The following is a 9,452-nucleotide window of genomic DNA, read 5'->3' on the forward strand; positions in this document are numbered from 1 at the left end:
TAAAACACTTTTGCTCTTAAAGCAATGCGACAGTGAGCGCCCGGCGCGCTGCGGTAGCGCGATGGGACCAAATTAAGCTCCTTGTGCACTAAGGTCCACTTAATTTTTGGAAAGTACATCAGGACTTTGAAAATATTTCCTAAGTTTTAGCGACGGCTCTGTCACAATAATGCGACCAGCGCGGTGCAGTTGCGCGATCGGACAAAATTAAGCTCCCTGCGCGCTTAGGTCCACTTAAATTTTGGAAAGCACATCAGGACTTTAAAAATATTTTCTAAATTTCACCGACGGCTCTGTCATAATAATGCGACCAGCGCGGTGCAGTTGCACGGTAGGCGACGCGCTACGGTTGCGCGTTCAGCGGTGCGCTGCACTTGTGTGATCGGACAAATACGCGCAAATGAAAAAATGCTTAAAAATGTTTTTTGTCTTGAAACTGATACATTTTTCCCCCTCCATTATTTGTAATGGGAAAAATAGATTCGGAATTCGATCGATTTGCTTCTCGAACCGCCTTCTGGAACGGATTGTGGTCAAAAACCAAGGTTTGACTGTATTTTTGCTATTCTTGCTCAAATCACACTTACATGTGAATTGGGAAATGACAATAATCACACATAGCGAAAGCCAAATTGAGCAAATTGGCTATTTCAGAAGTGTGTGTCAAACTGGTAGCCCTTTGCCTTAATCAGTACCCAGGAAGTAGCTCTCGGTTTAAGAAAGGTTGGTGACCCCTGATCTAAAGAACACGACGTTACAGACAGATGACAAAAACACAAGATATTATATACACCAGCTTAACTACGAAAATTAGTTTATACAGCCACAGCGTTTGAACACTTAAACAGCGACATAAAGACAGAGAGCAGTTCAGTCTAACCGCATAGCCTGTCAACATAGGAAGCCGTGTGATTACGCAATCCTCAGAGGAGGCTAGACAGAAAGTTGGCTCCTCCGAGTGAATCGTCTTCGGTTTTAAAATAACTATAAAAATTCAGTGAGTTTGGTTCAAAATGATACAAAATTATTGAAATTAAAAGGAAAATGACATTATATTTAAAACAATTGAATTTGTTTTTCCCCTTTTCATGATGGCAGGGGAGGCCTCCTCTGACCGCACGTCCCTGTAGTTACCTATAGCAGAGTTGTTACTTTAGCTATTATTGTCCATGACTTTCACATGAATAGAAAGGAAGAAAAAAATGCAATTAAATTACGTAATTTCAATGTATTCATAGCTCACAATTGTCAATGTTTTAAATTTCTTTTTGAAAATCACCATATTTGAGCTTTGTTTTAGGTTTTGATTCATATTGTTCCAGAGTTTAACACCTGCAATGGAGTTGCAAAGGCTTTTCCTTTTATCTGTGTTTGGGGTAAATTTGCTGTCATTATCCCTTAGTTTGTAATCACTGTTTTGTACGTGAAAATGCTTTTGAATATTTTTAGTTTTGCTTCACTTTGAACGTGATATGAGCAGTTTGATAATCTACTAGATTTGGGGTCTGATTTGGGGTCACTTCCTGTTTATTTGGGTCACTTCTGGTTTGATTTGGGGTCACTTCTGTTTTACCTGAGGTCACTTCCGGTTTATTTGGGGTCACTCCCGGTTTGATGTGGGGCAGTTCCGGTTCATTCTGGGTTCATAGGGGGCACTTCAGGGTCAATCCAAGATGGCCGCCAGTCTGGAAGTGGGGGTCAAGGGTTGAATTGTGTAAGCATAGTGGAAGTGGGGGTGAAGGGGGTGAATATGGTAAGCATAAGGTGAACAAAGTGAATAAAGTTCAAATGGGTTGAATCGGTTGAAAAATGTAGAAATTAGAAGGGAAAAACTAAATTTTTGAAAATTTGGTGTGAATGTCAAAACTGAAAATTTGGAATTTTTGGTAAGTGGGAAGGTGTGGAATATGTAGGCAAAAGATGAACAGTTGAAAGTTGGAACGAGTTGAATCGGTTGAAAAAAGAAATTTTGCGAAACTTTGCAAAATTTTGTGCAAATTGTAAACGTGAAAATGTGAAATTTTTGAATTTGGCAATTTTGGGAATGTCCCCAATGTGATTTGAATGTGCTGAATGATGTGAATTTCTAACTGGAAGGATGTAAATGCTTTTGAATGAGTTGAATCGGTTGAAAAATGTCAAAATAACAAGTGAAAAAGGAAATTTTGTGAAATTTTGCGCAAATTTTGAACGTGAAAATGTGGAATTTTTGGTGAGTGGGAAGGTGTGGAAGTTAAGAAAGGAGGGGGGTAAAAGGGGAAAGTTAGAGCAAATTGAGCAATTTAGGGCAATTCTTGTTGAAATAAGGTCACTTCCACTTTGTTTGGGGCACATCCAATTTAATTTAGGGCACTTCCGGTTTATTTCGGGTCACTTCTGGTTTGAAAAGGTCACGTCCGGTTCATTTGAGTCACTTCCGGTTTGATTTGAGGCATTTCCGGCTTGCATTAGGTCACTTCCGGTTTAATTAACGTCATGTTCGGTTTATTTGGGGTCACTTCCGGTTTATATGGGTCACTTCCGGTTTGATTTGGGTTCACTTCCGGTTCACCCGAGGTCACTTCCGGTTTATTTGGGGTCACTTCCGGTTTGATTTGGGTTCATTGGGGCATTTCAGGGTCAATCCAAGATGGCCGCCACACCGGAAGTGGGGGATCAAGGGTTGAATTGTGTAAGCATAGTGGAAGTTGGGGTGAAAGGGGTTAATATGGTAAGCATAAGGTGAACAAAGTGAATAAAGTTGGAATGGGTTGAAAAATTAGAAATTAGAAGGGAAAAGGTCTTCACCTTCACACTAATAATAAAGGACAGGAATAACAATAGTGTCATGGTCTTCACCTTCACACTAATAATAATAATAAAGGACAGGAATAATAGTGTCAAGGTCTTAACCTTCACACTAATAATAATAATAAAGGACAGGAATAACAATAGTGTGAAGGTCTTCACTTTCACACTAAAAAAGGACAGGAATAACAATAGTGTGAAGGTCTTCGCCTTCACACAATAATTAAGTAGAATAATAAGTGAAGTGAATGGTGTAGAATATGTGAGAAGGCCATTGCCTTCACACAATAAAGGACAGGAATAATAATAGTGTGAAGGTCTTCACCTTCACACTAATAATAATAGTGTAGAATAACATATGTGTGAAGGCCATCGCCTTCACACAATAATAATAAAGTGAATGGTGTAGAATAACGTGTGAAGGCCATCGCCTTCACACAACTAGAATTGTAATTTCTGGAGAAATTGCATGTGAAGGCGAAGGCTGAAAATTCTCGGGGAACGCTCAATGCGAAAAACGTTAAGCGTTGAAAACGATGAGCGTTAAAAATGATAAGCGGGAAAAATAAAAAGGGAAATAAATGATGATGAATGATAATGATTAAAATAAATGGGGAAAATGATGAGTGTTAAAAAAATTAGCGGGAAAAATGATAAGCCGGAAAAATAAAAAGGGAAATAAATGTTGGTAAATTATAATGAATAAAATAAATGGGAAAAATGATAAGTGGGAAAAATAAAAAGGGAAATAAATGATGATAAATGATGATAAATAAAACAAGTGGGAAACTTAAAAGGGGAAATAAATGATGAGAAATGATGATAAATAAAATAAATGGGAAAAATGATAAGACACAAATGAATAATGCTCTAAGCCTTGATGTCTATTCATATGCAAATGAGATAGGGGTCATAAAATTGTATGACTTTTTTATGACTTGTTATGGTATCATAAATCACCCCCTTTTGGATTGGGGAGGGGTTGGGGGCGTCAAGATGGCGCCAGTCGTGACAGCGCCATCTTTGACTGTCGCCATTTTGGTTTGCTGGCGCCATTTTTAGATGTGTATATGTATGGGCATGTATTTTTGTGAATCAAAACAGGTGCAGCATCTGAGCTAGTTTTGCTATCAGCCAGTACGTGTGGGTTGAAGGGGGCTGTTTTGTTGAGAAAAAGAAGGGGAGGGGTGTTTGTGTCAGTATGGGGGGTCGTGAGAGTCGGCATTATTGGTGCCAAAGATATCTGAAAGAGAGTCGCATGTAATTTGACAAACAATAGTTTAGAGGATCAAGGGGAGTTTTGTTGAGAAAATCATTGAAGTGTCATCAGCATGGTTCCAAAGTTATTTGAAAGAGAAAAAATCAAGATTCAAGATTCAAGATTCAAGAGTTTTTTATTCGCCATGTTTGAGCGTGCCAAACAAGGAATTTGACTTCGGTAAATCACAGCCTCTGTTCAACATTTAGGTGACTAACAACAACACTCAGGACATGTGAAGAACGAAAGATATTCACAAACACCCCTGATCTTAAACTGATCTTAAACTCCCAAGAGGGCAAGGAAAAACTCAAAACTCCAGCTAGGGGAAATGAGAAACCTTGAGAATAGACCACAGATGGGAGGGTCCCTCGCTCTAGGATGACCAGGCTGCAATGGATGCAGAGAGGACACATAGTACAAACAGTGTAGACAAAAAAGGTGTGGAAAGCGGGATGTTATTGCACAGTAATGACTCTGAGACTCTAAGAGTGGTGTGAGTTCATCAGAGCGACAGCCTGGGGGAAGAAGCTGTCTCTGTGTCTGCTGGTTTTAGTGTACAGAGCTCTATAACGGCGTCCGGAGGGGAGTAGTTCAAACAGGCTGCAACCCTGTGACAATAGCCTCTGCGTGCATGAAAGTTTTTCGCACTAATTTTGTAACGACAACTATATGCGTCAGTACAAAACTTTTTCGCATGACTCTATTCAGTACATGCAATGGATCATGCATAGCCAAAATATTCATATTAGGCATGCATTGAACGGGGGCGAGGTTAAGATAGATAACTACACGGTAGACGGATATTCTGAAATTGGGGGCGTAAAAATAGTGTTTGAGTATTTTGGTTGTTATCACCACCGCTGTGCAGAATGCTACGACCTCTCTAAAATATGTCCGACAAGAAAACGCCCTTTTCAGGAGAGGTTTGATAACACCCAGAAGAAAATTCAGGAACTACAGCTTAAACAGGATGTGCATCTTGTAATTATGTGGGAGCATGAATGGTTGCAAATGAAAAAGTTGAACATAGAGGTGAAGGAATTCTTGAAAAAAAGCCACATTTCCTACACCGCTCAAGCCAAGGCAGGCCCTTTTTGGGGGTCGAACAAACGGATTCGTTTTAAGATACACGGCAGAACCTAACGAGCGTGTGTTGTATATTGATGTGACGTCATTATACCCTTTCATCAATAGTACGGGCACCTACCCCACCGGTCATCCAACGATTATCCACGCTGATTTTAAAGACCCCAGGTCGTATTTCGGTTTCATCAGCGCCACAGTCAACCCACCCCGTGGTTTGTATTTTCCTGTTTTACCCTTCAAAACAGCTAAAGGTAAACTCGTCTTCACACTGTGTGGTACATGCGCTGAGTGTAACAACCAGCAGACAGCGTGTACACATAATGATGAGCAAAGATCGCTAACGGGTGTTTGGACAACCCCTGAATTTGCTAAGGCACTTGATCTCGGCTACACGGTTGCAGATATTACAGAAGTATGGCATTACACAAGAGCGAGCGACACAATTTTCCGTGATCACACGCGAACATTTCTAAAAGGTAAACAGGAATCTTCAGGTTATCCGGCTCGCGTAGTCAACCAGGCCGATAGAAAAGATACATAGAAGGGTACGCCATTCATCAGGGTATCCAACTAGACCCTTCCAAAATTGCTGTAAACCAGGGAAAAAGACAAGTGTCAAAACTCTGTCTTAACAATCTATGGGGAAAACCCGCGCAGCGTGAGAACATGACAAACAGAAAAATTGTGACAAAATCGGAGGAATTTTTTGAACTTCTGTTTTCAGGTCTGTACGATGTGAAATTCTTCCACTTTATCAGCGAAAAGCTTTCGATTGTACAGTATTGTTTGAACATAAATGTTGGGTTGACAACATTTATCTGAAATCAATCTCGGAGACGGTAGGTCTTTCTTGGCTTAGCGTTTTCTCCTGCGCAGAAGGGCGGACCCCAGACACACGCAGCAAGTGTGGCTGTGATTCGCACTTTGCTCTGAGTTTAGCCGTGCCTTTATTGAGAGAGAAACAAAGGGGCAAGTGTACATGTTCGAATAGGTTTCCAAACAGGAAGGACATTCCATAGTTATATCCCATTCCCACAGAACAAAGGGGATACTCTTATGGACGGGGCAGTATGGACGTCTCATGACCATTAGCTTAACAAAGACGTAGGGAATACATCGCTAGGGAATACATCGCTGTGCCGTACTCATGACTTCATCTTAAATAAGACCTTTGTCTGCTTCAGCCATCCCATGACAATCTCATGATCTGTACATGTCTAGCTAACTGTGGGGCTTATTGTATAGCGCAGCTAATGACTCCAGTCATTAGCCGGCCATATGCCCCCAAGTCATTTTCATGAGGCCAGATGGTCACATACTGCGGAGAATCTTGCACACAAAAGTAGTTACATAGAATCCAATGATAAAAAGTATATCATTTCCAACAATAAACAATGAGATACCCTCCTCAAAAACATCAAACGTGGCTGCAGCGTGTTTCTCAACAGCCTATGCACGTCTAAAAATGTACAGCTATTTAGAAATTTTACAGAGGCAAGTCCTTTACACCGATACAGACAGCCTCGTGTACACGGTGAAACCGGGCGAAAGTGTTTTCCCTCTAGGGGATTATCTGGGTGATTTGACAGATGAGCTTTCGAATGACAGCATTTAAGAATTTGTCTCAGCAGGGCCAAAAACATACGCTTACAGGACGCGGGAGACAGGTCACACTGTCATGAAGGTGAAGGAAATCACGCAGACTCACGAAAGCGGTCAGAGCATCAATCTCGATAGCATGCTCAATTTGGTTCAGGGGTACATCGACACAACAGGTGCAACCTCAGATGTGCTATACGCTCCTCAACATAACATTGTTCGCGATAAGAGTGGGTTTCATCTCAGAAACATGTCATTTTCCAAACGGCTTCGTGTGGTGTATGATAAAAGAAGGCTGCTAGAGCGAGGCACCACTGAACCGATATTTCTTTCCATCCATACATACGCGCGTGTGTGGAATTGACTTTTAACCAGATTGAATTTGACCCTAGATTAGAACTTCCTTTTTCATCTCTAGTAGCAGGGCCTTCAGGTTGTGGCAAGACTTTCTTTGTAAAAAATGTATTGGAAAATCCTGAACATGTTATGAGAAAAAAAAAAATGATAATATTGTCTGGGTTTATACTTCATATCAACCAATGTACGATGAGCTCAAAAACCTGAATAAAGACATTCTTTTTATCAAGGGGCTGCCTGAATCTTTTGATGACGAGAAGCTGTTACCGCCACAGCAGCAGCATCTATTGATTTTGGATGACATCATCTTTCAACCTTTGGATAATCCGGAAGTGGTTCGAATATTCACCCAATATAGACATCATAAAAATTTAAGCATTATAATGCTAACACAGAATGTATTCCATCAGGGCAAATTCAGCCGTACTATTAGTTTAAACACTAACTATTTGATTTTGTTCAAAAACCCCCGCCATAAATTGCAAGTGAATGCTTTGGCGAATCAAATTTCTCCCAACAACCGGAAGTTTTTCCTGGAATGTTTTGAGGATGCTACAAGGGAGCCGCACGGGTATTTACTGATAGATTTGACACCTTCATGCCGTGAACAATATAGACTACGTACAGGTGTACTACATAACCAGTGGCCTGTAGTTTGTATTCCCAAACAATAAAACGATGACGAAGCTTTTAAAAACAAATGCTCTGTTACTCTAGTCTTTGTTTACATCCAAACCGGCCAAACGTAAGCATTTACTCCTCAGAGGTCCTACTAGTTTAGTGAAAGCATTGTGTGAGATTGCTCTCAATCTTCTTAAAGGACATGTCCCTCTTAAATCAAAACTTTACAAGAGACTTAAAAAGCAAAAGAAAAATATCCGCTTTTTGGCTGATAAGAAAAATATTTGAAGAAGAAAAGAGCTGTGTTAGTTCAGAAAGGTGGTTTTATATTGCCGTTACTAGCCGCTTTTGCACCTGTTCTGGGGAGCGTCGTTAGCGGTTTTATGAACAAATCATAAAATGAGTTTGAAAACGGCTCAGAAAATTTACCTGGTCTCCTGCTTATCAGTTCAAGAGGCTGAACCGGTCTGCCCCGACCATTCGCGATACAGCCGAGTATTCTTTGGATGAAGAGATGAAACAGGTTTTGGATAATAAAAATTTAAATCAATATGAAAAGATCAAAATTTATCAAGCCCTGATGCAACGTTACATAGGGTTGGTCAAACAAATTCCTATTGCGATTCGCAACGAAGCCAATGAGGGGAGTGAAAGAAACCCGACGGATAAGGTGGCTGGTGAACAGTGGGGCAATATTTTGGACGCCATTGGTCCACGTTTCCGTCGCAACACCACCTATGTGTTGAAAAGATTATCGGTGTTATAAGTGAATTTATTTTTAGAGGAAAAACTGTCAAAGGCTCCCATATGAGCGATTTGTTGAGACATCTATGCGTGAGTAGGCCTAAACTAACCGGCCAACCGAATTTCTCCGTACACGAGCACAGCTCAACCTACCGGGAACAAGCATCTCCAACCCCTTGGCTCGTGCAGATTTTAATCGTTTAAAATACGCTAAGGATGAAGATGAGGATGTTTCTTATGGATCGCTATTTTCGGGAATGTCTGCTGTACGCGCACTTGCTCCTTTTTTTTCTGCTCCTCTTATTTATTTATTTATCGTTGTGTTATTTATTCATTATTCATTCAGCACGCTTTTGTTGTACTTGTTTACTTGTTTGTCTGTTGTGAGCCATGTCTTGTCACCGTGGGATAGGGGGGAACGAAATTTTGGTTTCTTTGTGTGTCTTTGGCATGTGGAGAAATTGACAATAAAGCTGACTTTGACTTTGACTTTGATAAGATGTAAGCGTGATAAATAAAAGAAAAATAACGATGACATCGCCGGTAGTAAAATGGGTTAGTTATTAGACGTTAGATACTCTATTGTTACTGGAAAAAAAACGCATGACTCTGTAACTCTCTTTAACAATGTTTATTGGATAAAAGAGATTTTTATAAAACATTAACACGGTTTCAGACAATGACATTTTTTAAATTCATGCAATGAACATGATGTTTGTCCGCCGCTTATCCGGTCTGGCCTTCGACATTTTTTGACAAACTCGCTAACCATGGCGTCGTTATGCAGAGGATTAAGATTGTAATGAGTCATCACTTCATGATAGGTGAGCCCCCACCCACAATGACTTAGCTAATACACGCAATTTTGACCGCAGGTGTCTGTCAGCTCGTGTTGCGGTTGGCCGTTCTGGTATTCTACCCGATCAGAATGCTTCTTCAGAAATCTGTATAAACTTAACGGGTAATATGGACTGTCCGGTGGCAGACCAAAAGGGTC

The sequence above is a fragment of the Syngnathus floridae genome, chromosome 17 (assembly GCF_059516105.1).
Source record: "Syngnathus floridae isolate MCC-2025c chromosome 17, RoL_Sflo_1.0, whole genome shotgun sequence".
Lineage (NCBI taxonomy): Eukaryota > Metazoa > Chordata > Actinopteri > Syngnathiformes > Syngnathidae > Syngnathus > Syngnathus floridae.